Source organism: Ovis canadensis, chromosome X (genome assembly GCF_042477335.2).
Source record: "Ovis canadensis isolate MfBH-ARS-UI-01 breed Bighorn chromosome X, ARS-UI_OviCan_v2, whole genome shotgun sequence".
In the NCBI taxonomy this organism is placed as follows: domain Eukaryota; kingdom Metazoa; phylum Chordata; class Mammalia; order Artiodactyla; family Bovidae; genus Ovis; species Ovis canadensis.
The window spans coordinates 59,295,533-59,323,299 of record NC_091727.1 but is presented as its reverse complement, the minus strand read 5'-3'; the positions used below and the strand labels follow the sequence as shown (position 1 = coordinate 59,323,299).

General features: G+C 41.6%; 1 protein-coding gene and 1 pseudogene across 3 annotated transcripts in view; both read left to right on the top strand.

The window, feature by feature from the left end:
- The first annotated feature begins 17,715 nt into the window (after positions 1-17,715).
- LOC138930732 (large ribosomal subunit protein P1 pseudogene) lies at positions 17,716-19,520 on the top strand (annotated as a pseudogene).
- Positions 19,521-22,765: 3,245 nt separating this feature from the next.
- Positions 22,766-27,767, top strand: part of JADE3 (jade family PHD finger 3) — a 142,661-nt gene continuing 137,659 nt past the window's right edge. The window contains exon 1 of one of the 3 annotated variants that reach the window (XM_070290194.1): positions 22,766-22,960. The gene's annotated coding sequence lies outside the window, so the exon portion shown is untranslated. Of the gene's footprint in view, positions 22,961-23,327; positions 23,423-27,767 lie in introns of those variants that run through there. The other 2 variants (XM_070290196.1, XM_070290195.1) reach the window with 2 other exon arrangements.

Sequence of the window (27,767 nt, the reverse complement as noted above, 5' to 3'; positions counted from 1 at the left end):
CATGAACCTGAGTGAACTCCGGGAGATGGTGATGGACAGGGAGGCCTGGCATGCTGCAATTCATGGGGTTGCAAAGAGTCGGACATGACTGAGGGACTGAACTGAACTAATGTGATCATTACATTTAATAAATGTTTCTGACTGAATGAAATAATCCAGTGCTTCATTCTATTAATTCTTTATCAGATCTTAGTCTTTCCTGTAATTCCTCTCTTCACATACTCTCCTTGATTGGCTTTGGAATAAAAACATTCTACAATATTTACTCCCTTCCCCCTCCCCCCATGTTTTGTGTTGAAATAGTAACCAGGGTCTCTGCCCACTGAGGCTCCTAGGGAGCTTTAAGAACATCAGTGGTATGCATTGTAAACAGATAAGAGCACAGCAGTTTCTGACTTAACTTTTCATCTGATGTTCATATTCAGGTTTTATTTAATGAGGAAAGTCAAGTCAAAGTCATTCAGTCGTGTCTGACTCTGTGCGGCCCCATGGACTATATAGTCCATGGAATTCTCCAGACCAGAATACTGGATTGGGTAGCCTTTTCCTTCTCCAGGGGATCTTTCCAACCCAGGGATCAAACCCAGGTCTCCTGCATTGCAGGTGGATTCTTTACCAGCTGAGCCACAGGGAAGCCCAAGAATACTGGATTGGGTAGTCTATCCATTCTCCAGCAGATCTTCCCAATGCAAGGATTGAACCCAGGTCTCCCTCATTGCAGGCGGATTATTTACCAGCTGAGTGTGATAATTTATTGCAGAAGCAGTTGGAAACTAATAAAGCCAGATTTCTGAGAACATCCAGGCCATATCCCAGAGACAATAAGAAAAGCTTCATGGTATTTCTGTTATTCAGAAATGTAATATATCTATCGCTGAACCAATGTATTCAACCATTATCTGGTAATTATTTGCCCATCCAGTTATATATCCATTTCTCCAGTGCTTTTTATGGACCTCCATTTGGTTATCTAGGCTCTGGTCAATAATATAAAGAGGGGGCTATGCACAATAATACAATCCATGCACACAAATACATAATAAGTACACTGTAGGCTCACAAGTGGGCACAGAGTAGGTACTTCAAATGGTGGGCACTGGTAGGCAATACATATGCTGTTGTTAAAATCCAATAGTTAAAATATATATACTCTCAAGCTTATTTTGTAGGGGTACATGCCACAAATGAAAGTGAAAGTCGCTCAGTCATATCCGACTCTTTGCCACCAAAGAGTGGCAGTCCATGTATAGTCCATGGAATTCTCCAGACCAAAATACTGGAATGGGTAGCCTTTTCCTTCTCCAGGGAATCTTCCCAACCCAGGGATCGAACCCAGGTCTCCTGCATTGCAGGCAGATTCTTTACCAGCTGAGCCACCAGGGAAGCCCATTTAATGAGGAAACATGTTGCATAAACCCGAGTGGTGCTGGGGCTGAGTTAAACAGCAGTCAGCTAGTTGCTTTGGGCTTGTGGGGAAAGTCACTTAGTCCCTCTCAGATGTTATCCTCCCTCTTTATCTATTGACATCTTCCCACCTCGAGAGAGCTTAGGGATGAGAGTGGCATCACCATCAACAGAACACATGCAGGATTATCCAGGGAAGTAGGGGAGGAGAAGAGTAACTCTGAGCTTCCTTTCCCTGAAGACCAGCATTATCATAGCAAATAAGTGGTAGAGCTGGGGTTTAAATGGCTGTGTCTTAACCATTATTACAAAGAGAGAGGCCTATCAAAATTACTTGTGGGTACCAATGGCACCCCACTCCAGTACTCTTGCCTGGAGAATCCCATGGATGGAGGAACCTGGCGGGTTGCAGTCCATGGGGTCGTGAAGAGTCGGACACGACTGAGCAACTTCCATTTCACTTTTCACTTTCATGCATTGGAGAAGGAGGTGGCAACCCACTCCAGTGTTCTTGCCTGGAGAATCCCAGGGACAGGGGGGCCTGCTGGGCTGCCGTCTATGGGGTCACACAGAGTCGGACACAACTGAAGTAACGCAGCAGCAGCAGCATTTTTCAAAATATATATGGCCCTTCAGGCAGTTAGAAAGTCTAAACAAGATGATTATGTAAAGCATTAAAGGTGGGGGAAGAAGATCAAAGATGGGCAGAGAAACAACATTCACATAGCAAAAACCAAAGATCCATCTTGCCGTACTGTGGACAAAAAATGTGGATTGCCATCTCAGTTGCCCACCATTAAGCCGTCAGGGACTGCAGCCCCCAACCCTCACCCCAAGGTGACCCTCAGAGAAATTCAGATGGAGAAAAACAAGATAATGGCTCTAGATAGTTAAGATGCCTATCAAAGGAACAATTTCAACAACCAGTGCATCTTCCCATACACAGAAAAGCACTAAAATCATTAACTGGAGGTAACTGGATTTTTTGTGATTAGCAGTAATCTTTTGATGTTCAACTACTTTTTTTGCAAAAGCTCGTATATATCCTGGCCCCTCCCTCACCTCTTCAGAACAATTCCTTAGAGCTTTCTGAGTGGCTGGCTCCTCAGCTATAGTCCTCTCTCAGTAAGGTTCTCAAATAAAACATAACTCACAACTTTTATGTTGTGCACTTTTCTTTAGTGGGCAGTACTGATAAGGAGGAATGTTACTTGTAGGTTACAAAACTAAGGTCTACAACAGTGTAACCACTATGCTACCTTATGTATAAGAACAGGGGAGATAATAAGTACACACACACATATATTCTTAATTTTGCAAAAAGGACTACTGAAAGGGCAAATAAACCAAAAATTGCCCACAAGAGGCAAGAGGAACCAAGGGGGATGAGGTCAGAAGTGGGGCTGAGACTCCTTACAGCTTTGACTTTTTGAACTTTGTAAATATATTACCTGTTTTTAGATCTGAGTTGGGGGTAAAAAGCAGGAAGAAGGTGGTTAGAGAGTAAAAGAGGAAAAGAATAAGAACAGATAGAAAAATTCACGAGAATACTTTTGCCAAAGACTATTTTTTTAACTTGGGAGGGAATTCGGTCCAGTCACTCAGTCGTGTCCCCATGGACTTTGGGACCCCATGGACTGCAGCACACCAGGCTTCCCTGTCCGTCACCAACTCCCGGAGCTTACCCAAACTCATGTCCATCATGTCAGTGATGCCATCCAACCATCTCATCCTCTATCATCCCCTTCTCCCGCCTTCAATCTTTCCCAGCATGAGGGTCTTTTTCAATGAGTCAGTTCTTCGCATCAAGTGGCCAAAATATTGGAGTTTCAGCTTCAGCATCAGTCCTTCCAATGAATATCCAGGACTGATTTCCTTTAGGATGGACTGGTTGGATCTCCTTGCAGTCCAAGGGACTCTCAAGAGTCCTCTCCAACACCACAGTTCAAAAGCATCAATTCTTCGGTGCTCAGCTTTCTTTACAGTCCAACTCTCCCATCCATACATGACTACTGGAAAAAACCATAGCTTTGACTAGGTGGACATTTGTTGGTAAAGTAATTGGAGGGAATTTAGGGAAAGTAAAAAGTTAGTACACAGAGATGGCTGGAAAGAGATGACCTTTGGCTTGATAGCTTAGACTGAATCTGGGGTCCAGATAGAAAAGATATTTCCTGAGTGACTGAGAGAGTTGAGGAAGAATCCAACTTGATGAAGGGATAGGAACCAAATAACTATCAAGTCAGTGGCACATCTTCTGTTGCTATTCCTGTGCATTACTCTGCCCTCTTTGGCATGTGTTCTCCCTGCAGTGGAAGCATGGAGTCTTAACCACTGGACCACCAGGGGAGCCCCTCCCACTTTTTGCTGTGAGTGTCAATGCCACTTATATTTCAGAAGAGTGCCTCTAAATCTTCTCATGAAGATCCATAGATAATGGCTGTCTTTTAGTTTTTAAAATCACACTTTTTCCCTGTAGCATTTTTCTCTGATAATCACTGCCTTGTTATTTAAACTTTCTCCCACCTTGGTTCCTGTGATAATGATGCAGTTATCCACCATCCATGAATTCACTGAATGCTCCTTCTTGGGCCAGGCACTGTGCTAGGTTCAATTTTTCCTACTTCTTTGAGACTTAGTTTCTTTGGATAGCTCCTCATTTCTTTTTTATTCTCTGACCTTCATTTTCCCTCTTCCATCTCAGCTGTCATCACAGTACAAGGGTCAGTTGTGAATCCTCTGCTTTGATCACCATGTCCTCTCCTTTGGCTCCATGAACCTTTCTCACAGCTTCAACCAGAACCACTGAGGACAGCTGTTTACCTGACTGCTATTGCTCAATCTTCAACTCTACCAAATATGTCCACTCCAGTAGTTAAATTTTAATTGTTCTCCTGGTCTCACCACATACTACACTGAACTCATCACATTTCTCCTTCCTAGATGGTCTCCCTGTCCTGGCATCTTTGTTTTCATTGATGACACACAATTATCTCAGTTACACATTGCATTTGGAGTCATAGTAGAATGTTCTTCCCCCACCCAACCCACCCCTTGCTAGGCAGCTCTGCTTTTGGTTTTTTAGGTTTTTTGCTAGGCAGCTCTTAACTAGCTCTGATGTTGAAATGTTTCTGTTCTCCATCCTCTCCTTTTCATGTCCATACTCATCAGCTTAATGTACCTGCATGGTTTTTATATCAGTCTTCTCACTAGAAACCCTATTTAAGATCTTTGCTCACTTCCTCCCATGCATCCCATACACTGCAAGGTTTTGCCCCACATAGTAGTTAAGAGCGTAGCCTTTGGGGGTAGATTTCTAAATTAATTTTTATTGGAGTATTGTTGCTTTACAATGTGTTAGTTTTTGCTGTGCAGCAAAGTGAATCAGCCATACATATACATATATCCACTCTTTTAGATTTCCTTCCCATTTTGGTCACCATAGAGCAATGAGTAGAGTTTCCTGTGCTATACAGTAGTTTCTCATTAGTATGTATATATCAACCTCAATCTCCCTTTGGGGGTGGTTTTGTTACCATTAATCTCACAGCATCTTATGGCACTTCCTATTGTGGAACTCTTAAATAATTTTATTCTCTCCCAAGCTAGATTGTCAGCTTGGAGTAATCCAAATGATGAACACTTTCATTTTCAAGTCTAGGACCACTTTCTTAAAGAACAAAAACAACATCAAAAACCAAGTGGAGGGGAGTAGTGGAGGGATGAATTGGGAGTTTGGGATTAGCAGATGCAAACTATTATATATAGAATGGATAAACAACTACTATGGATAAAGGTCCTACTGTATAGCACAGGGAACTATATTCAATAACCTGTAATAAACCATAATGGAAAAGAATACGAAAGAGAATATATATGTGTGTGTATAACTGAATCACTTTGCTATACAAGAGAAATTAACATTATAAATCAACTATAATTCAATAAAATAAATTTTTAAAAAACTGAGCAACAACTACATGCCAGGTACATCCACAAAATTAACTTTGGCATAGCCCACAGCAGCTACCATAGGATGCTGACAAAAGTCAACAGTTACTTATTTGTCTAAAGAGCTCAGTCCTCCACTTTAGCCATTTGATCTCCTGGCTGTTGAATAGTCATGATCAGTGAAACTGATCTTTGCTTATGTTCCTCTTCATGCCTGGAAACTTTGATCATTCTTACTGCCCCCCCCCTTACCCCAAAGCTTCAAATTCTGCCCTTCTTTCAGGACTGGCCTGATTTCTATCTCCTCCAGTAAGCCACTGGCATCTGATCATTTGAACAAGTCAGGTCAGAGTCGCAAAGAACAGTTATGGATTTAAGAACCATCAGATCTGGATTTGACTTAAATTCTGCTATATATACTACCTGTGTAGATCTCCAAAAGCCATATATGTCTATAGTTTTATCCTCTGTAAAATGAAAATTATGCCTGCTTTTCAGTTATTTTGAGTACTCAGTGAAATAAAGTAAAATTTCTAGATTAGTGTTAACTCTTCTTAATCATGCAGAACCCTGAAGTGTTACTTTTTTTGTGTCTTATTTTTCTAAAATGGCACAAAATTCACTGCAGACAGACACCAAGACTTCTGTACCTGCCGTCTGTTAGCCTCAGGCAGCCAAATACTGCCTGATTGTAGGTTTGAATACCAACGACTGTAGACTTGAACCATATCTACAAAACATCTTCACATCTCCATCTAGATTAGTGTTTGAATGAATAGCTGGGAACTATAACCTAGCCCTGTAACACTAATGGTGTTGGTTGGTGTTTCATTTTGTTTTTAAATTCCATCAGAACACTTTTTGATCTTTGTGAAAATAAATCACAAGCCTGAACAAGCTTCCAAGAAGACAGAATACTGGTTGGATGAATACAAATATAAACACGTATAGGGGGCTCTAGTACTGTAGTTAGTGTTAGTGTTAGTGTTAGTCACTCAGTCATGCCTGACTCTTTGTGACCCCATGGACTGCAGTCCACCAGGCTCCTCTGTCCATGAGATTTTCCTGGCAAGGATACTGGAGTGGGTTGCCATTTCCTTCTCCAGGGGATCTTCCCAAACCAGGGATCGAACCCAGGTCTCCTGCACTGCAGGCAGATCCTTTACTGGCTGAGCTACAAGGGAAGCCCTCTAGTACTCTAATGCCACTCAATCAGTAACTCTGACTGAGTACCCTAAGAACATTGAACTTTTATGAGCTGAGATGATGAGTCATATGTAACAAAGTCTTAAGCTAGGCAGCTAGGCAGCCCAACAACTCCAAAATGTCTTTAAGATCCTAGGTTGTATCTTCCTGCTCTGCCATCCTAAACATGTTAACTTTTTTCTTATGCCAATATCATGGCTTTCATACCTCTAAATATGGTGACTGCTTTCTAAGTAGAAATAACACAGAAGGGGAATGCCAAAAGGCCAGCTAAGTCTGTACTTTTCCATTGGGAAAATAGTAACTTTCCCAGAAGTCTCACTCAGTGGACTTCTACTTATATCTCATTTGCCAGAGTTCAATCAAATGGCCATCCTACCTTCTAGGAAGTATACCCTATTCTTACTGGGCATATTGTCTCCCTGAAAAATTAAGGTTCTGACAGTAAATTCAGAAGATCAAAATAATGGCTATTTGGTAAGCAACTATCAGTATTTGCAACATGAAACTTATAATCTGTATAGTTTAGAACATACCATAAACAAATGGGAGGAGGAAAGTTTAAGAACATTTCCCCAAATAGCCCAAAAGTTTTTTCAGAGGAATAAAGAATGGAATGAAATCTGTGGGTAAAATCTCTCAGAGGAGTAAAAAAATTCCCAAGAAATTTCTGAAGAACTTCAGGAACCAAATTATTGCTGTTGTGATTCAAAGAAACAAACAAAAACATGTATCCCGTTCAGTTCAGTCCCTCAGTCGTGTCCGACTCTGCAACCCCATGAATTGCAGCACACCAGTCCTCCCTGTCCATCACCAACTCTCGGAGTTCACTCAGACTCACGTCCATCGAGTTGATGATGCCATCCAGCCATCTCATCCTCTGTCGTCCCCTTCTCCTCTTGCCCCCAATCCCTCCCAGCATCAGAGTCTTTTCCAATGAGTCAACTCTTCATATCAGGTGGCCAAAGTACTGGAGTTTCAGCTTTAGAATCATTCCTTCCAAAGAACACCCAGGGTTGATCTCCTTTAGATTGGACTGGTTGGATCTCCTTGCAGTCCATGGAACTGTCAAGAGTCTTCTCCAACACCACAGTTCAAAAGCATCAGTTCTTCAGCACTCAGCTTTCTTCACAGTCCAACTCTCACATCCATACATGACCACTGGAAAAACCATAGCCTTGACTAGACGGACCTTAGTCGGCAAAGTAATGTCTCTCCTTTTTGATATGCTATCTAGGTTGCTCATAACTTTCCTTCCAAGGAGTAAGCGTCTTTCAATTTCATGGCTGCAGTCACCATCTGCAGTGATTTTGGAGCCCAAAAAATAAAGTCTGACACTGTTTGCACTGTTTCCCATGAAGTGATGGGACCGGATGCCATGATCTTCGTTTTCTGAATGTTGAGTTTTAAGCCAACTTTTTCGCTCTCCTCTTTCACTTTCATCAAGAGGCTTTTTAGTTCCTCTTCACTTTCTGCCATAAGGGTGGTGTCATCTGCATATCTGAGGTTATTGATATTTCTCCCGGCAATCTTGATTCCAGCTTGTGCTTCTTCCATCCCAGCGTTTCTCATGATGTACTCTGCATAAAAAGTTAAATAAGCAGGGTGACAATATACAGCCTTGACGTACTCCTTTTCCTATTTGGAACCAGTCTGTTGTTCCATGTCCAGTTCTAACTGTTGCTTCCTGACCTGCACATAGGTTTCTCAAGAGGCAGGTCAGGTGGTCTGGGATTCCCATCTCTCTCAGAATTTTCCACAGTTTCTTGTGATCCACACAGTCAAAGGCTTTGGCATAGTCAATAAAGCAGAAATAGATGTTTTTCTGGAACTCTCTTGCTTTTTCTGTGATCCAGCGGATGTTGGCAATTTGATCTCTGGTTCCTCTGCCAGTTCTAAAACCAGCTTGAACATCTGGAAGTTCATGGTTCACGTATTGCTGAAGCCTGGCTTGGAGAATTTTGAGCATTACTTTACTAGCGTGTGAGATGAGTGCAATTGTGCTATAGTTTGAGAATTCTTTGGCATTGCCTTTCTTTGGGATTGGAATGAAAACTGGTCATTAGAGATGCATAATTTATGGATGGCCTTGACTAGAGCACAGAAGGCCTAGAACAGTTTTCATGGCCTCCTGTCTATGCCATAAGATCCTGGTGCTTATATCTTCAGAAAGTCAGATACAGACACTTCTGAGAACTCACTTAGATGATGGTTTCCAAGAGGAACCACTCTCTCCTAAGCCACACATGGTGCAGTTTACTTCTAATATGGAAAATGATGGTTAGTCTCTAAAGTTGAGCATCCTCTGGAATCAGACAGTTCATCCCTTTTGAAATTTCCAATCTAGAAAAATCCTACCTAAGGAGAGAAGACAAAGTTCTAGATTCTGGATTTATACATAAAAGTAAAGACAGTGGTTGTATCATTCAGGATTCCACCAGAGAAACAGAATCAAGGAATTGGTTTAGGTGATTGGGGGCTGGCTAGGTAAGTCCAAAATCTGAAGTCTGTAGATGGGGGTATCAGGATGGGCAGGCTGAAGCTCTGAGGCACAAGCTGATGCTACTGTTTATGGGTAGGATTTCTTCTTCAGGGAAGCCCTAGCTCTGAAGGCCTTCAACTGATTGAATTAGGTCCACCCAGATTATCTAGGATAATCTTCCTTACTTTAAGTCAACTGTTTGTAGACTTGAATCATATCTACAAATTGCCTTCACACCCCTATCTTGATTACTGTTAAATGAATAGTTAGGAACTATAGCCTAGCCCTGTAACACTAATGGTGTTGCTTGGTATTTATTTTGTGTTCAAATTCCATCCTAACACTTTGTTCTTTGTGATAATAAATCACAAACCTGGATGAGCTCCCAAGAAGAGAGAGAGCCAATATTATCAATCTGTGGCATCAGCATTAATACATATTTGGTCTATAAAGGTCATTAGCCATCTGGTAAAAGGAAACTTCATTGATTATAACTCACCCATTGGGTGTATGCTATTGCTTGATTCCACTAAATTGTTTTCAACTTAGTGGGCTTCCCTGATAGCTCAGTTGATAAAGAATCTGCCTGCAATGCAGAAGAGCTGGGTTTGATCCCTAGGTTAGGAATATCCCCCGGAGAAGGGAAGGCTACCCACTCCAGTATTCTGGCCTGGAGAATTCCATGGACTGTATAGTCCATGGGGTCGCAAAGAGTCGGGCACAACTGAGCGACTTTTACTTTCTATTGGTAAGAAAACTAGTTCTCCAACTCAATTGCAGTTAACACCTAAAAAGGAAGAAAGCATTTCAAGGCATAGGTGTGTATTTCTTCATCTGTAAATCATGTATCTATTTATTTGGCTGTGTTACACAGCTTTTAGGATCTTAGTTTCTCAATCAGGGATTGAACCCAGGTCCCGTCAGTGAAAGCGCTGAGTCATAACAACTGCACCGCCAAGGGAATTCCCATCATGCAACAAATGTTCAATGAATATTGGGCTAGATTAATTGACAACTTTTACTCTCCCTTGAAATAAAAATGGTGGATGTTTTAAATAATGAAACCTACACAAGAGTAAAAAGCATTTTGTTTGAAGCATATCTACTCTCTGTTAATGGTGTGGGGAAAGTTATTTTCTCTCTGAATCTCAGTCTGTGTACCTGTGAAGTGGGAATAATGATTACTATCTGGAGGGTTTGGGGAAGGATTAGATGAGAAAATGTAAGTTGAAACACTTGAAACACAGTAGATTCTCCGTACATTGATTTTCTGTCTCCTTCCATGACAGCCTTCACAAGTGAAATCTTGTGAGTTAAAAGTTCTCTCCAATGTTCTTTGCAGATTGTTTCTATTTGACAGCATTATTTTGGATATCAATATATAGCAAAGAATCAACCGAGGTTACCAGTGCTTGTGAATTTATCACACTGGCTATACTTTCTCACTGTAGTTTCCTTTGTATTTACTTATGTGCATGTTTACATGTTATCATTTCAACCACGAGTGCAGATAAAATTCTCCATGTGTTTACAATTGCTTTTTTGTTTGAAAAATCAACAATTTTTCAAATTTTATCTGAAAATGTTCCTGAGTCATAGTCGGGAAGTTCGGAACAAAGGTTAGGTGTCATCAGATTTCACAAGTCTGAAATAATTATTGGCTGAGGAAAAGGGAGCATATCTTAAATTCTTTTCCTTATCAGTCTTTCTCATGTGGCCTGGAAGATACATGGATTGTTTTGTTTTATTATTAATTGTTCATTGTGGATCAACTAGTAAAGAATCCACCTGCAATGCAGGAGACCTGGGTTCGACCCCTGGGTTGGGAAGATCCCCTGAAGAAGGGAAAGGCTACCCACTCCAGTAGTATGACTTGGAGAATTCCATGGACTATACAGTCCATGTGGTTGCAAAGGGTCAGACACGACTGACAGACTTTCACTTTCACACAAATAATACCATTTTATTTTCCCTGAGAAAAATGGAAATAAATCTAAAATCCTGTTTGATTCCTACTCCCCATTGATAACTACCATCATCAATTTGGTCTGTATTCTTCCAGACCATTTGTCTATGGATTTACACATATATTACAGTATACAGACAGATGAAATTATATGGAAAGTAGCTGTTTTGCTTGTCTAAGGAAAATGGGGCCTATTATTGATTTTTATCATATAAAATTGGTGTGATGGGTAAGAGAGACTGGAAAGAAAAGAGAAGGATGGAAGGTCTTGCCAAAAGTGATAGTTTAGTTCACTGTATTTCTTTGACCTTTTCACTTTCAGTCTCCTGAGCCCATTTCGGGCAAGCTACACACCATCATAATGTCTGCACGATAGCATAGGCAGTATAAAGATCTTACATCAGTTTTATCAAGGACTGGCTCAACAAAGACAGATACACAGTCCCCTAGGCCTTCTGAAAGTCTCTCTCCACTGAAGTCCAAGCATTAGTACTTCTAATGTACAAATTAAAAAAAAGAAAGAAAAAAATAGTTTTGGCTTTAAAGTGCAAGCTGAAGTAATCATGATGGCAAATTCTTTCTGTTTTCCAAGTGAAACAAAAATCTCTTTGTTAATCATTTCATTAATTTCTTTTAAATGATGAGGTAACTTCATGTTCCAGACAAGATGGCATCGGCTCATTTCTCCTCACTCCTCCCTGCTAAGTACAACTAAAATCCCTCAAAATAATATACAAGTCCATCATAAAGAGAATCTGGTGCTGGAAAGAGGAATGTGGGCTGACCAGATACCATAGGACTTGAGGAAACATAGAGGTGAGGTCCCTGGTTTCTCAATATTCTAGATTGGGTGCTGGAGAAGCCTGCAACTTAGAATCTCCAATCAGAGCAGACAGAAGCAAACAAAAACAAAGTCAAAGAAAAACCTGTTCTTTCTGGCCAAAGTACCTGGAAAGGAGAGAAACACAGTCCAGCAGGAGAGAAACCTTTTTGACAGCAACTGAGGACCGGCACTAGACTTTGGTCCTCCATTCTGTAGCTGTAGTCAGCTAGGGAAAACGCTTTCCTATGCTTTCTTCTTCCTCAAAGAGCACAAACCGTGTGAGTGGGAGTCCTGTAGCACCAGACAGCCTGGGAAGCCCTCCCTACCCCCACTCCACCCCTCATGGAGAGCAAGCTGGAGCCACAGTGGCAGCCACAGTGGCACAGGTGGGAGTAGGGGGGAGGGAAAGGTGGGGGTGGGGATGGTTCTGTGCTCTGCCGGCAAGAAATCCACACCACTGTGGCCCACCCCGCAACACCAGGTAGCCAGGGTTAGCACTTTCAGCCCCAGCAGGCCTGCATCTCCCAACCCCCTCCCCTCAACCTGGTGACATGGGAAGGCCAGGAAGGCACAGGATCTCCTGACCCCCATCAAGTGGCAGGTGGTGGGGAGTCACTTTCCTCTCCCACCAGGGTGTTGGCTGAGAGCACACGGGGGAGTTTGGATCTCTGTCACTCCTCTCCCACAAAGCACAAAGAGAGGATCCAGAGAGCCCCTCCCCCTGCCTGCTGTGTCAGTGGAGACCAAGTGAGAGGTCTAGACTTTTACCCTTGTCTACCAGTGGCAACTATTGCCCTCATTCTCTCAATAAGAAAGTGAAGAGAGGATCTTAAAGAGGAGGGGGCTGGGGTGGGATTCTTTAAATCTGTATAGGAAGTCCTGGAAAGATACCTGACTGACCACAAGGAAAAACCGACTAAATCAACATGTCTGAAGGTCTGAGAACTGAACTACAGTGTGGAATACCTCTTTACTTGTCAAGGTCGTTTCAAATAGTACACAAACAAAGCAGACAGGGATAGTACTGCAAAGGTTCTAAAAACAAAATTGTCATTGGAACCGCAGCCCACAAAAGAGGGCTAGCACCTGTGCACTAAACCTAAATAGGATTATTGCCTGCTGAAATAGAAGATTTAAGTAGTATCCAGAGTCTCCTAATGTGCAAAATGTCCAAGAGACAATGGAAAAACACTCATCATACCAGGATCTAGTAAAATCACACCTTGACTGGGAAAAGAGAATTAACGGATATACCACTGAGATCAATCAGAGGTTATATTTATCTTGAATGAACTTTAGCGCAGCTGTCATAAAAAATGTTTCAGTGAGCAATTACAGATTCTCTTGAAACAAATGGAGAGGGAATTCCCTGGCAGTCCAGTGGTTAGGACTCCCTGCTCTCACTACCAAGGGCCTGGGTTCAATCCCTGGTCAGGGAACTAAGATTCTTGCAAGCCATGTGGAACAGCCAAAAAAAGACAAAGAAAAGAGACAAATGGAGAAATACATAAAATTTCAGCAAAGAGATAGAAGTTTCAAAAAGAGAACCAAAGTATAGAAATAAAAAATACAATAATCAAAAACTCATTGGAGGTGTTCAATAGTAGCATGAAGATGACAGAATAGAATCAGTGATTGAGGACAGAACAGTAATATTTCTCCAATCTGAACAAAAGAGAGAAAAGAGGGGTAAAACTTCCCCTGTTGTTGGACAGTAACAACAAAAGTGCTAATATTCATAAAACTGAAGTCACTGAAAGAGAGGTGAAAATGAATTCAAAGAAATAATGGCTGAAAATGTCCCAAATTTGGTGAAAGACATAAATTTACAAATTCAAGAAGCTCAGTGAAACCCAGATAGGAAAACTAAAAAATATCCACACTAAGGCACATCATAAATAATTTCTGAAAACCTAAAGATAAAGAAAAAAAATCTTGAAAGAAACTAAAGAGAAAAAAATGTATTATCTGCAGAATGACACTGATTTAGATGATGGGGAATTTCTCATCAAAAATTACAAAGGCTAGAAGGAAGTAACACATTTTTCAAAAGATGGGAGAAAAGAATAGTCATATCTGGGAATTCACTGGTGGTCCAGTGGTTACGACTCCATGCTTTAACTGTTGAGGGAATGGGTTCAATTCCTTGTTGGGAACTAAGATTTGCAAGCCATATAGTATAGCGCAAAAAAAAAAATCAAACCTGAATTCCATGATCAGCAAAATATCCTTTAGGAATAAAGGGGAAATAAAGACATTCCTGGATAAGAGAAAACTTATAACATTTTTTATTAACAGACTTACTATTAATGAATGATAAAGAGAAGCTCGCCAAACAGGATGGAAATGATAACAGAAGGAAGCTTGGAACTTTAGAAAGAAAGGGAAATAAGAAACCATCACAATATTGTAAAGTAATTATCCTCCAATTAAAATAAACAAATTTATATTTAAAAAATAAAAGTAAGAAAAAAGAATGAGAAAGTAAAAAAAAAAAATTTTAATGAAGGGAAACAAATGTGTCAAAATAAGGATAAATAGTAGATTATCCTTCTCCTCATGAATTTTTTTCAATCATGATGGATTGTTGAAGCAAAATTATAACACCATCTGATGTTGGGTTTCATGTATACAGAGAAACAGATAAGAAAACTGTATTTTAAAAGTGGGAGGGTAAAGGGACATAAATGAAAATAAGATTTCTACACTTTACTAGAATTGGTAAAATTATGGTCATAGTACATTGTGATATTACATATGTGTATTTTAATACCTAGAGCAAAAATTTAAAAAAAACTATACAAGGAATTCCCTGGTGGTCCAGTGGTTAGGCCTCTGTGCTTCCACTGCTGGGGGCCTGGGTACAATCCCTAGTCCAGGAACTAAGATCCTTCATGCCATAAGGCAGGGCCAAAAAAAAAAAAAAAACCTATATAAAAGGATATACTCAAAAAAACAATGTAAATAAAAAATGGAATTCTAAAAAAACATTCAAGCAACCTACAATTAGGCAAGAAAAGGAAAACAGAGGAATGAGAAATTGAGGGGAAAACAAAAAGCAAATAAGAAAACATTAGACTTTAGCCCTAAGGTATCAATGACTGTGCTAAAGGTAAATAGTATAAATACATGAATTAAAAATATCTCTGTATTTTAATGGCATTTAACAGAATGGCTTTTAAAAATACCCTACTATATGTTGTCTACAAGAAACTCACTTCAAATATAACATGGGTAGGTAGAAAGTAAAATGATAGAAAAGGATATACTATTCAAACATTAATTTATAAAACTAGGAGTGGCTATATTAATATAAGATAAAGTAGACTTCAGAGCAAACAAAATTATAGGGAAGAAGAGGAATATTACATAGTGATAAAAGAGTCAATTCACCAGGAAGACATAGCAATCCTAAATGTGTATGCACCAAACACAGGGCTTCAAAACACATGAAGTAAACTCTAATAGAACTGGAAAGAGAAACAGACATATCTATAACTATAGTTGGAAACTTCAATATTCATTCTTCGCAATAGAACTACTAAACATAAAATCAGCAAGATTATACAGCTCAACAACATCATAAAACAAGAGGACCTAATTTATAGGACACTCTACCCAAAAACATCATAATTCACATTCTTTTCAAATACCATTCACCAAGATAGCTCATATTCTGAGTCATAAAACAAACTTCAACAAAATGTCAAAGAACTGATATCATACAGAGTATATTCTCAGACCATAATGGAATCAAATTAGAAATCAATAACAAAGTCAACAGGAAAATCCCCCAATACTAGGAAACTAAATAACACATTTTTCATTAATCCATAGGTCGAAAGGAAGTCTCAAGGGAAATTTTAAAAAATATACTGAACTGAATAAAACTGAAAATACAACACATCAAAATTTGTGGAATGTAGCTAAAATAGTGCTGGCATGGGAATTTAGAACTAAATGCTTACATTAGAAAAGAGGAAAGGTCTCAAATCAATCATATAAGCTCCCATCACAGGAGACTAGAAAAAGAAGGACAAAAGAAAATGAACCCAAAGTGAGCAAGCAGAAGGAAGGAAATAACGAAGATAAGAACAGAAATCAACGAAATTTAAAAACAATAGAGAAAATCAATTAAACAAAAAGCTGTTTCTCTGAAAAGGTCAATAAAATTTATAAACCTATAGAACTAATTCACTAAGATAAAAAAGAGAGAAGACATAAATCACGAATATCACAAATGAGCCAGAGAAATCTTTCCACAGATCCTGCAGCCAACTGAAAGGAAAATAAAGTTCTCAACCCAGTACCCAAAGTTTTTGGAAGAAAGATGCCATGGAAATGTTTGCCTATAGCAAACATATAGTCAATCCGTAACCAAAATATTCATTTTAAAATGTCACTATTTGCTTTTTTTTTTTTTCTTTCTCTCTCTCTTTTTTTTTTTTTTTTGGCCACATTGTGTGGTTTGTGATATCTCAGTTCCCTAACCAGGGATTGAACCCAGGCCACAGCAGTGAAAGCCCAGAATCCTAACCACTAGGCCACCAGAGAACACCCCCAAAATGTCACTATTTGGAAAAGAAACTTGCAAATTATTGTATTTCTTTGACATTAGGAACAACCCCCCCCCTCCCAAAAAAGCTACCATATGATCCAGGAAGTCCACTTCTGGGAATATATCCAAAGGAATGGAAATCAGGATCTCGTGAGATATCTGCACGCCCATGTTCAAGGTAGCAATATTCACAAGAGCCAAGGTATGGAGGCAACCTAAGTGTGTGTCAACAGATCAAGTAATGGATCAAGTAAATATGATATATGTGCATATATATATATTTTTATTTATTTATTTATTTTTACACCATATATTCAAGAATATCATTTAGCCTTAAAAAAAGAGAAGGAAATCCTATTATTTGTGACAACATTGATGAATCTGGAGGGCATTATGTTAAGTGAAATAAGTCAGAGAAAGACAAATACTGCATGGTATCACTTACATGTGAAATTTTTTTTTAAAAGTTAAACTGATAGAAACAGAGAATAGAATAGTGGTTGCCAGGGACTGATGGGGTAGGGAAAACCGAGAGATGTTGGTGTAATGGTACAAACTTCCAGGGAATTCCTGGGTGGTTCAGTGGTTAGGACTCCGTGCCTCCACAACAGGGAACATAGGTTTGGTCCTTGGTCTGGGAACTAAGATCCCACATGCCACATGGGCCAAAAAAAAAACAAACTACAAACTTTCAGCTATAAAATGAAGAAGGTCTGAGAATCTAATGTATAACATCATGAGTATAGTTGATAATACTATATTGTATAATTGAAATTGCTAAGAAAGTAGAACTTAAATGTTCTTACCAAAGAAAAAGAAAGGGAGAGTAAATATGTGAGATGATGGATGTGTTTTTATTTTTTAAAAGAAAAGAATACTATGGGGAATTCCCTGGTAGTCCAGTAACTAGGACTCTGAACTTCGACTGCAGGGGACATGGGTTCAATCCCTGGTCAGGAAACTAAGATCCTGAATGCCATGTGGTGTAAAAATAAATATTTTTTTTAAAAAAAGGAATACTATGAAAAACCCTATGTGTATAAATTCAACAACTTAGATAAAATGGACTGATTCCTTGAAAAACACAAAATATCATAACTCAGAAAATATGAAATTTATAATCTGAATGGTCCAATAACTATTAAAGAAATTAGATTTGTAATTTAAAAGGTCTTGGGAAGAAAAGTTCCAGGTCCACATGGTTTCACTGGAAAATTCTACCAAACATTTAAAGAATTAACACCAATTTTCCACAGTCTTTTCCAGAATATCAAAGAGAAGGGAGCATTTCTGTGTAAGGGGTTTCCAAGACCATCCCTATGCTCATGCGCAATGATTCACTAGGACCTCAGCATACAATCAGACTCAAGGCTATTATTTATTACAGTGAAAGAGAACGGAGCAAAATCTTCAAAGGAAAAAGGCACATGGGTAAAATCCAGAGAAAACCAGTATAAGGTTCTAAGAGTCCTCTCCCAGTGGAGTCACACAAGATATACTCACGTCCTCCAGCAGAGTTGTGACAACACATGTTAAATGCTGTCTATCAGGGAAGCTCATTAGAAACTTAGTTCCTAGGGCATTTATTGAGAGTTGATCATATAGGCGCTCGCTGCTTAGCACTTACCAAAATTCCAGACTCCCAGAAGGAAAGCAGATGATCAACATAAGCCATACTGTTTGTACAGTTTAGGCTGAGTGGGATATTCTTATCAGTCCTTGGAATGGGAGGAACTCACCCCAAATCCAAGTTTCCAGATGCCATCAAAGAACCAACTTTGCAAACAGGACTTTCAAAGGATAACAGTCAGCCTGCTATGTTAACTCTTCCGCACAGCTTGGAAATCAGGAGACTTGAATTTTAGTCCCAGCATAAATCACATTTGTACAAACAGTTTAGGCATAGTGAGTCACTCTTATCAGTTCTGGGGATGGTGGAAATCCTCCTGAAATCCCAGTTCCCAGAGGCCCACCAAGGGCCTGCTATGTTAACTCTTTTCTGTACAACTTCTCTACTCATATTATGAGGCCAGTATTCACCTAATACAAAAACCAGACAAACACACTATGAAAAAACTCTCCAAACTTCTTTTAGGGACTTTGACACAGAAATCTGCAACAAATTATTCTATATCAAATCCAGAAAGGTATAAAAACAATTATACCATCACCAAGTAGGGTTTATTCCAGTTATGCAAGATTAGTTAAAAAATCAATATTCAATCAATGTAAACCAAACTATGATATCCACAGGCTATAGAAGAAAAATCATATGTTCATATCAAGTAATGTAGAAAAAGCATGACAAAATTCACCATTCATTCATGATAAAAACTCTCAGCAAATTAGGAATAGAAGGGTATCTGCTCAACTTGACAAAAAAAGCATCTACAAAAACAAACACACAGCAACTAACAGTTTTCTTAATGGTGAAAGACAGAATGTTTCCCCCTAATATAGGGAACAAGGGAAGGATGTCTGCTCAGGCCACTCTGAAAGTTCTCATCTGCACAATAAGGCAAGAAAAGGAAATAAAAGGCATACTGATTGGAAAGGAAGAAATAAAACTGTCCATACTCATGGACAACATGATTGTCTATGGAGAAAATCCCAAAGAATCTACACAAAAAACTGCTAAGACTAATTAATAAGTGGATTCAACAAAGTCAAAGGCTTTCCTCAGCTGCCACTAAGGTACACGGTCCTTCCAAGGAAGCTAAGGCCCTGTTGGGGTGAGACCCTCATTTCATCTGGGCGACTAGCAGCGTTCCCAGCAGCCCCCACCTGGCACTCGCCCGCACCATAGCCTCCTTGGAGCTCTCCTGCATCTACTCGGCCCTCATCCTGCAGGACACAGTGTAAGATCAATGCCCTTATTAAAGCAGCCAGTGTAAGTGTTGAGCCTTTCTGACCAGGCTTGTTTGGGACGGCTTTGGCCAATGTCAACATTGGTAGCCTCATCTGCAACGTGGGGGCCCGAGGACTTGCCCCAGCAGCTGGTGCTGATCCTGCAGGAGGTCCTGTTCCCTCCACCACTGCTGCCTCAGCTAAGAAGAAAGTAAAAGCAAGGAAAGAAGAATCTGAAGAGTCTAATGATGACATGGGCTTTGGTCTTTTTGACTAAACCTTTTCAGTAACACATTCAATAAAAAGCTGAGCTCTTTGCTGCAAAAAAAAAAAAGTCAAAGAACAAGATCAACACCCCAAATTAACTGTGTTTCTATATATTAATAATGAATAAAGAAGTTGAAATTCTAAACACAATATTATTTACAGTCACTCCAAAGAAAATGAAATATCAAGTGGTATACACTTAACAAAACATGTACACGATCTGCATGCTGAAAATTCCGAAATGCAATGAAAGAAAGAATATCTAAATAAATGGAGAGATATATATTGTGTTTATAGGTTAGAAGACTCAGTATAGTATAGATTTCAATTCGCCCCAAACTGATCTATAGTTTCAACACAATTCCTATCAAAATCCCAGCAAGGTTCTTGTAGATAGAGACAGGCTCATTCCAAAATTTATATAGAAAGGCAAAAACCTTGAATGGTTAAAACAGTTTTGAAGAAGAATAAAGAAATACATACCTACAGTAACCAAGATTGTTTGGTGTTGTACAGCAGAAACCAATTCAACATTGTAAAGTGATTATCTTCCAATTAAAAATAAATTTTAAGAAAGACTGCTTAGTATTCACAGAGGGATAGACAGGTATAACAGGAAAACAGAATGGTGAACCTAGAAATAGCCCCCAAACAGCCAAATACAATATGCCCAACTGATTTTGACACAGGTGCAAAAGCAATTCAATGGAAGAAAAAATAGTTATTTTAACAAATTGTGTTTCAGCCATCAGACATTCATAGGCAAAAATATGAACCTTGACCTCAAGTTCACATTTTATACAAAAATTAATTCAAATGAATCATGGCCTTATATGTAAAATATAAAACGATAATACTTTCACAAGGACATACAAGAGAAAATTTTGTGGGACCTAGGGCTAGCTGAAATTTTTCTCAGACATGACACCAATCCATGATACATAAATGCAAAGATTGATAAGTTGGACTTCATCAAAATTAAAAGTTTTGACCTTCAAAATCTCTTAAAAGGATGAAAAGACCAGTTACAGACTGGGAAAATATTTGCAGATCACTTATCTGACAGAAATCTTGTATCTAGAATATATAAGGAATTCTCAAAATGTAATGGGCAGGGCTTCCCTGATGGCTCAGTAGTGAGGAATTCGCTTGCCAATGCAGGAAACACAGGTTCGATCCCTAGTCCAGGAAGATCCCACATACCAGGGAGCAACTAAGCCCCTGTGCCACAACTATTGAGCCTGTGCTCTAGAGCCTAGGAGCCACAACTACTGAGCTCATGTGCCACAACTCCTGAAGTCTGCATGCCCTGGAGCCCGTGCTCCACAACAAGGGAAGTCACCGCAATGAGAAGCCCCTGCTTGCCACAACTAGAGAAAAGACTGCATAGCAACAAAGACCCAGCAGAGCCACACACAAAAAAATTTACTGTTGTGGGCAAAATACATGAGCAGACATTTCACTAAAGAGGATATACAAATGGCAGATAAGCATATAAAAAGATGTTTAACAACATCAACTATTGGGGAAATGCAATTTAAAACAAAGAGGTATCACAACACATCTATTAGAATGATAAAAATAAAAACATAGTCACTATACCAAATGCAGGCAAAGATATAGAGAAACTGGATCTCTACATTGCTGGTGGGAATGTAAAATGGTATAGACAGTCTGGAAATTTTTGGCAGTTTCTTATAACACTAAACATACTCATACCATCCAACCCAGTAATTGCACTCCTGGGTATTTGCCACAGAGAAGTTAATGTTTACACAAGAAACTCTGCATGAATATTCATCGAAATTTTATTCTTATACACAAAAATTGAAAACAACCCTAATACGCATCCAGGTGAATAGTTAAACTGTAGTACATCCATAGCAATACTACCACTCAGCAATAAAAAAGAATGATCTATTGATATGTGCAACTACTTGGATGATTCACAAGGAAATGATGCTGAAATGAAGAAAAGCCAGTTTCAAAAGGTATGATTCCATTCACATGTGATAAAATTGCACAGTTCTATACATACAGACACAGAAATGAGTGCATTTAAAACTGGCGAAATCTAAGTAAGGACTGTGGCTTGTACCAATGTCAATATCTTGGTTATGTAAGATATTACCATTGGAGAAAATTGGGTGAAGAGTACTTGAAACTGTTTTGTAATACTTTTTTTTTTTTTACAGATCCTGTGAATCTATAATTATTTCAAAATAAGTATAATATTGAGGTAAGGCTTCCCTGGTAGTTCAGCTGGTAAAGAATCTGCCAACAATGCAGGAGACCTGGGTTCCTTTCTTGAGTTGGGAAGATCCCAGGAGGAGGGCATGGCAAACCACTCCAGTATTCTTGCCTGGAGAATCCCCATGGACAGAGGAGCTTGGTGGGCTACAGTCCATGGGGTCACAAAAAGTCGGACACGACTGAGCGACTAAGCACAGCACAGTCCAGCAATACTGAGGTAAATAAAAGGAGGATAATAAATAAATGAGGTAAGTCTGAAGGGCCACGAATATTTTAGAATTCACATATTTGCACATTGTGAAATAGAACTACATCTTTAATACTGAAAACAGACAAAATACAAAAAGAGCCCACATTTTTGTTTAGCCTAGAAATGTGAATGAAAATGACAATTATGAGTTCATGGTAAAGAGTTTGCTGCTTAAACATCTGTATGAGTCAGTTTTCATCCAGAGACAGACACACAAAGACGCACACACAGTCACACTTATTCATTCATTGATTAGAAGACATTGGCTTACAAATGTGGGGCAGGCAAGGCAAATCCAAAATCTATAGGGCACACAATCAGAAAGGAATGACCAGACCCATCCAGATTATCCAGAATAATCTCCCTCACTTTATGTCAACTGATCAGGAGCTTTAATTACACGAAAATACCTTCACAGCAACACCTCGGTTAGTGTTTGACTGAATAACTGGGGGCTGTACCCTAACCAAGTTGACTCATCAAAAAGCCACACCTCATAAACCACTTGTGCCTGCAACTGAATAAATTTATTCTGTGAATAGACACTTCGGCTTGAATATTATTATAGGTGTAATTCAAGCGCAAACGGCTTAAATCAATAGTGACCGACAACAAGTTGCATACAGGAGGGTCCACTTATAGAACTTCAGAGTTGAAAGGGGCCATGAAAAGCTTAGGTAGCATTTCAACACAACCCAGGCACCTCCCCATCGTCGGCGTCTCCAGCCCTCAGAGGTGGTGAGGCGCCTCCAGCCCTCAGAGGTGGTGAGGCGCCTCCAGGCTGCAGCGCACCCAGCAGGAGCTGAGAGGAACCCACCTGGAGCCCCGCGCGGCGCGTGCGGGAGCACTAAGTGGGCGGGGCCTCAAGGCGCGCGGCGGTGGCAAACTGCGCCCGGCCCGCCAGAAGAGCGCGCGGCGGTCAGAGCGGTCGGACAGCAGGGAGCCAGAGACGGGTAGGGCGAGCGCGGCCGGCGGTTGGCTGCGGGTGGGGGGGCGGTTGGAGTGGAACGCGGAGGTTGGGGAGACGGTGGAGAAGGAAGGAAGGGGAAGAGGCGGAGCGTGGGAGCGCACAGTGTCAGGAATACAATAGTGTTCCGCGCCGCTTCAGCCGCTGCCGCCGCCGCCTCCTTCGCTGCCGCCGCCGCCCAACCGCCTGCCCAGCGCTGAGGCCTGACGGGCCGGGCGGGCGGGCGAGGGCCGAGGGCGGGAGCTGAGGCGCGGGGGCCGGCCCCGGCGGATCCGGCGGCGGGGCGGAGGGCGGGGGGTAAGGGAGGAGATTAGGGGGCAGGTGCGAGGGAGGGGAGAGAAGAAAGCGAGCGGTTCAGGGGGCGGTTACCACCTCTACCAGACTCGCCCGGCACGTTGCCGGGCCCTAGTGTGGAGCCGGGAAGGAGCAGCGGTCGCGCCGCGCCAAGGTAGGCGCCGCTGACGCTGGACGCGGGGCGAGCGGGTTTGGGGGGCGTCGCGTCGGGTGGGTAGCGGGAGTGGCGGCCTCAGGGAGTGGAAACGGGCGCCACGGAGCGCAACGTCCCAGAACAACCTCGCCGCGCTCCGGGTCGGTCCGGCTCCACACGGCGGTGGCCTCCGGCGTCCCCAGAGCCTTGGAGCCGAGAGCGTGTGTGGGCTGAGGTAAAGTGCCCGGTGGCTCCTCCGCCGGCTCCGGGCAGCGCTGGGTGGCCGGCCCGGGGGCGTGGGTGGTGGGGGCGGCCGGCCGGGTTCGGCTGCGGCTACACTCGGGCAGAAATTGAGCGCCATAACTGTTGCGGCCGTTTCCTCCGGTGCCCCCTCCTGGCGCCCCCTCCCTCCCGGTTCACTGCCTGCTCTCGGGGCTCCCGGGGTCCGACCCGCGGCGTGAGGACGCGCTCTGCGGGCCTCCTGGGGCCGGATGCTCCAGGGAGCGGGGGCGCACCCCGACTGTTTCGCTGTTGAGGGGCGGGAAGAACCGAGTCCCAGAGACTGGGGTCCGGGCGGTGCGGGCGGCGGCGTGGTCCCGCCGTTACTGAGCCCCGGCGTCCCGCGGGCTGACGAACTTTCCCTCCCCCTCGCGTTATTGTTCCAGAGCTGCCGGTCCGGGCCGCCGCGACCGGAGAGTGCCGGGCGGTCCGGGGGGGCGGGGGTGGGAAAAACGGGAGGGCTTTCCGAATCTTACGGGAAAATTTTTCCCACAGCTGGGCACGGAAAACTTAACTTTTCTCAGCAGTTGAGTTGGTTTTATTCCCCACGCCATGGTGATATCGATTAAAGAAAAAAAAAAAAAAAAGTCTGCCTCCAATCTTTTCCTCTCGCTTTTCTCGAGCTACTGCTTCGGTGAAGTCCGACTTTAAATTGCACGCGGTAACCAACCTGCGTTTATTATTTGTGAGGGGGGAAAGCGGGGGGAGGGACCTCGAGTGTGGGACCATAATGGTGGTATGTGAAGGCATGTTTAGAAGTTGGTATCATTGTGTAGCCCTGGGACATATGCAGCTCCTAAGCATTTGGCAAGAAACTTGTTTGGCCGCTTCTCTGACTTTCTGAGATGCAAGGAAATCCATGCTCTCAGATGTTCATGGGGTTGTTTTGGATGTGAGATCCGTTGATCTGTAAAGCTGAGGTTGAGATCCCGGTGTCCGCCCCCCTACCCCGCGGGCCTCCTCGGGCCCCCCCCACCCCCCGCGCGCCTGATTGTGTAAGAAATCAAAACCGTGTTGATGGTGATTCCAGTGGCCTGGAGGGAAAGGCGACCTCATTCTCTGATAAAGATAACTGTCTGCTTCTCTCTAAACTGGCAAAGTAATGGAAAATAATTTAGGTAAAGACTGGTTGCACAACATCTTGGCTTAGTTTAAGCAACCCAGAATCCACTTTCCCAGAGTAGTTCTCTTAAATACCTTCCCTGCAGCCATTTCTTGTCAGCCTGGGGGGTGAGGTGGCGGGGGGTGGGGGTGGCGGTGAGAAAGGAGTCGGCCTGAACAAAGCATTCTGTTTTTATTTAATACTTTCATAACATCTGTAAACAATGGGAATGTGGATCCTAGGCCTCTGTACCCTTTAAATGGTGTAGTTCTCATGCTTTTATAGCATCATGTGGGTAAGTGAAATAGACGTAGTTTTTCCCCCTCTCTTCTGTTTATAGCCTAGGAGTAAGGATCCCACCTGCTAACGCAGGAGACTTGGGTTTGATCCCTGGGTTGGGAAGATCCCCTGGAGGAGGGCATGGCAACCCACTCCAGTATTCTTGCCTGGAGAATCCCATGGACCAGAAGAGCCTGGCGGGCTATAAGTCCATAGGATCGCAAAGAGTCCGACTTGACTTAGCAGGCAGGCATTCTATCTACCTTTATAACGTGTCATTTTCTTTTTCATCTAAAGGGAGCTCTGAATTTAAATACTTGAACTATAAGAGGGTAAAAACTCTCTCCAAGGGTGAAAGAATTACATGAGATCTTCTCAGTGTTAGCTGCCATCACTGACACCTTTCCTTCAACTGTGCTCTTCTCTACAGTTTTGTTTGCCTGAGAAGTGCTTGTAACCTAGTCTTGGTGCCTTGACAGAGTTTCTTGCATTCTTCGTCCAGTCATTTCTGAAATATTCAGGGGTCCTTGTCTGGTTCTAGAACCTACACTTTCATTCTCCCACTTTTCTGAGTCGTGTTGCTGTGAGTTGGTGAATCTTGGTCACAGGTAGGGGAGAGTGAAGAAGGGCCTCTCAGTCCTTCCTGAAGTGTTTGTGATCAGTTGGCCACCAAGAGTGACTTGGAAGCAGCCTGAGGGGCACCTGTGACCCACCTTCTGGCCTGTAGAGAAGGTTCCCAGGAGCAGGACAGATGATGGTTCATGGCTCTCATAGTTGAGTTGTATGGGTTAGAGAAAGTTAAAATATTTAAGAACAAAGGATGTTGAAGGCTGTAGGTTGAATATGAATTTCTTTGGTAATGCTTGTCTTTTTTCTCCTTTGTGTTCCACCAACTCTAACAACCCATTTCTCCCCTAAGCTACACAAAGCCATTTCTTCTTTATACATACTTTGAGGTATGGCTGGAACTAAGCAAGTATTTGGGGGGGAGGCACGAGGCAGAAGGCATTGGGTGCTTTTGAAGACGTGGCATTACAGAGGGCTCTAATAAGCCTTGATCAGGGATACAGAGGTTGAACATTGTGTAGGACATAATGCATCTACCTCCTCATAGAGCTTACACAAAACAGGAGCTGAGGAAGGTAGAGATCATATGCTGGTTTACATTAAGAAAACCTCATCCAAGGATAACTTACTATGATCTTCATTTGTCTCACCTTATAGGTGAGGGTTGAGTGTTGGGTGACACCCATGTGGCACTCTTCAGAAATGGCTAATAGGGGGACACTTGAATGATTTCAAGTTTCTATCTGTTGTCCTACTTACAGTGGCTAGGAAAGCTGAAGCATTCTGTTTTGAGGAGTGGGGAAGGTCTAGGATGAGTAGGTAGAAGTGATGAATGAATAAAAGGGTGCTAGCAAGTGGTCGTTACAGACCAAGTAACTACTGCTTTGAGTTTTCCATTTTCTGGAATCTTCGTGATTCCCCCAGGGTTATTTTTTCTTACTCTCTGTAAGTCTCTCCATAGACAATAGCAGCAAAGCTCTTACCATCAGATCTGTCTCTGTTCTGCTCTTGTGTGGGTGGAACAGTGAACAAGAAAGTGTGAGGAGAATTTGCCTGGCCCCATAACTGAGCTTGGGGAAGGGAAAGTAAGGACTCAGAGGGTAGCTGACTGAAGAAAGTAGGGTGCTTGGTGTGGGGAATAGTACTGGAGCTTTGTCCAATAGGAGATACCTATGCATTCATTAGTACTCTTCAAGCAATAAATAATTTAATCTCTGTCCCAACCCAGAAGCGGTGGCTGAGCCCTGTTGCCCATGGGATTTTTGTCCTTTGATATTGGCTGATAGGCAAGGAAACATGACTCTGGAGTGTGTTTTTTGGAACAGGTAACAAGGTAATATGGTACCAGCATGGCCAGTACCTTGTGTGTTCAATCCCCTGGGAATATCTTTTTTTTCTAATTTCAAATTTTCAGAACTTTTTATTTTGATATAATATTATAATTACAGAAAAGTTGCAAAAATAGTACAAAGAACTCCTGTATTCCTTTTACTCAAACTTACCATTTACTAACAGTTTGCTCCCATTTGCTTTATCATTTGCTCTGTTTTCTTTTATGACCCATTTGAAAGTAACCATTGAGATATTTGTCAAAGGCATCTGCTCATGAGGGTGGCTCAAATGCAGCTGCTGGGTATAGCAAAATATTGGTGAGTGGTCTACCTAAAGTTGTAAAATACCCATTTGTAAATAACATGGAATCTCTGGTGCTAGATATAGAAATCATTATCAGTTGTAAAAGTGGTTAAGATAAACTCCCTTTTTGTTGTCATTTTTGTCAAATTTGTTTTTAGCTATGCCAAACTTTAATATTTTTATGAAAATTCATTCTACTACTCCCCAACTTTGTACTTATTATATATTCTCCAACATTTTAATTTACTTAACAAATTTGTTTGCTAGGGGTATAAGAGGTAAAAGATATTCATCCCCTTGAAAGCTCAACATCCAGTGGAAAGGTAAGGAAATCTACCATCTCAATCAAGGGGAAGAGTATTCTGCTGAAGGAATTTACACGGCTGATTGGAACATCAGGCTGGTTAAGGATTTGAAGAGTTAAATACCTGGGTGTCATTTGGGAAGTATGTAAATATGAAGATACATTTTTTCTGATGCTCGCTGCTCTTAGTTGACAAGGTT